The sequence below is a fragment of the Triticum dicoccoides genome, chromosome 1B (assembly GCF_002162155.2).
Source record: "Triticum dicoccoides isolate Atlit2015 ecotype Zavitan chromosome 1B, WEW_v2.0, whole genome shotgun sequence".
Classification (NCBI taxonomy): domain Eukaryota; kingdom Viridiplantae; phylum Streptophyta; class Magnoliopsida; order Poales; family Poaceae; genus Triticum; species Triticum dicoccoides.
Genome location: NC_041381.1, coordinates 381,526,924 through 381,529,563, shown reverse-complemented (window position 1 = coordinate 381,529,563; position 2,640 = coordinate 381,526,924).

Here is a 2,640-nt window from a genome sequence, read left to right as displayed (position 1 = left end):
AATCTCCCGAAAGTTTTGACCACTGTACCATGATAAAATCCTCTGCTTTTGTTTTGAGCTGTTTTTCTGACAGATCTAGATCACCATGATGTCTTCAAGCGCCCCCAAGGACAAGTTTTTCGAGAAGGTCATCAGCCCCTACCTCGCGGAGGTGTTGCAACACCCTCAAACCATTGAGATGCATGAGGGGGTGCTGCACATCCACGATGTTGAGGGGCCAAGGAGGACCGGAAGCATGGAGACAAGACTCGAGGCAATGGAGCAACAAGTTTTCAAGTGCCAAGGGATGGTGGAATGCGGACTCAATGCCAACCACATGATGATCGTGGAGTTCACCAACAACCACAAGCTAGATGCCAAGAACATTGGGGAGACCATCTTCAAGCTTCATGAGAAAATCAAGCACCTCCAAGCCCAGATCTATGACCTGCAAAACCAAAACTATGAGTATGAATATAGATTCAAGAGGATGAGTTTGGCTGCAGATTTGAGGATCCCAGAGACTCGATCGTCCTTCTACAATGGTGATCCTATGCCTTGGAAGATGGATGACAAGCCCACATCATCAACAACTCCATCATCACCACCTCCGAAGAAAGAGACATAAACTCATGGGTATGGGCACTCCCCTTGGCAACCGCCAAGCTTGGGGGAGGTGCCTCGATGTCGTATCACCATCACACTTCTATCTTTACCCTTTTTCTTAGTTTGATCCTTTTGGCTATATCTTGATCTATTAGAATAAAGTTTAGTATGATCTAGCTTTGAGTTTTTGTGTTGATCCCTATCTATGTAATCGAGTCCATGAGCTATATATAATAAAGATTAGTTTTGAGTCGAGGGCTTGGCTATCTTGCTACGATCTTGAGGGAATAAAAGAAAGAGTAAAAAGAAATAAAAGATCATATTGATCTTATGGAGACTAATGACTTCACACATAAAGAGTATGATGAATAAAAGTTGTTGGGAGTTGAGAAACATAGTTTTGGTCATCGTTGCAATTAATAGGAAGTAATAAAGAAAGAGAGGTTTTCACATATAAATATACAATCTTGGACATCTTTTATGATTGTGAGCACTCATTAAAATATGACATGCTAAAAAGTTGATGTTGGACAAGGAAGACAACGTAAGGGTTATGTTTTCTTATGTCCGAAATAAATTATATTGTCATGGATCATCCAACATGTTGAGCTTGCCTTTCCTCCTCATGCTAGCCAAATTCTTTGCACCAAGTAGAGATACTACTTGTGCTTTGATAACCCACAAGTATAGGGGATTGCAACAGTTTTCGAGGGTAGAGTATTCAACCCAAATTTATTGATTCGACACAAGGGGAGCCAAAGAATATTCTCAAGTATTAGCAGTTGAGTTGTCAATTCAACCACACCTGGACAACTTAGTATCTGCAGCAAAGTATTTAGTATCAAAGTAGTATGGAAGTAAAGGTAACGGTGGCAAAAGTAACGATAGCAGTTTTGTAGTAATTGTAACAGTAGCAACGGTAAAGTAAATAAGCAAAACACAATATGTGAAAAGCTCGTAGGCATTGGATCACTGATGGATAATTATGTCGGATGCGGTTCATCATGTAACAGTTATAACATAGGGTGACACAGAACTAGCTCCAGTTCATTAATGTAATGTAGGCATGTATTCCGAATATAGTCATACATGCTTATGGAAAAGAACTTGACATCTTTTGTCCTACCCTCCCGTGGCAGCGGGGTCCTAATGGAAACTAAGGGATATTAAGGCCTCCTTTTAATAGAGTACCAGACCAAAGCACTAACACATAGTGAATACATGAACTCCTCAAACTACGGTCATCACCGAGAAGTATCCCGATTATTGTCACTTCGGGGTTGTCGGATCATCACACATAATAGGTGACTATAGACTTGCAAGATAGGATTGAGAACTCACATATATTCATGAAAACATAATAGGTTCAGATACAAAATCATGGCACTCGGGCCCTAGTGACAAGCATTAAGCATAGCAAAGTCATAGCAACATCAATCTCAGAACATAGTGGATACTAGGGATCAAACCCTAAAAAAACTAACTTGATTACATGGTAAATCTCATCCAACCCATCACCGTCCAGCAAGCCTACGATGGAATTACTCACGCACGGCGGTGAGCATCATGAAATTGGTGATGGAGGATGGTTGATGATGACGATGGAGACGAATCCCCCTCTCCGGAGCCCAGTTTTGTCCTCTCCGGATATATTGCTTGGAAATGTAGATACAATGGAGACGTATCATGCTTCCAAACATCCCTAAACCCAGTTTTGCCATTAGAGTCCACCATATCTACCTATGGATTGAGTAAGATCCTTCAAGTAAGTTGTCATTGTTGCAAGCAATAAAAATTGCTCTCTAAATATGTATGATCTATTAGTGTGGAGAAAACAAGCTTTATACGAGCTTGTGATATGGAAGAAATAAAAGCAACGGACTACATAATAAAGGTACCTATCACAAGTGGCAATATAAAGTGACGCTCTTTTGCATTAAGATTTTGTGCATCCAACCATAAAAGCACATGACAACCTCTGGTTCCCTCTGCGAAGGACCTATCTTTTTTTTGTCTTCTACCTTATACAAGAGTCATGGTGATCTTCACCTTTCA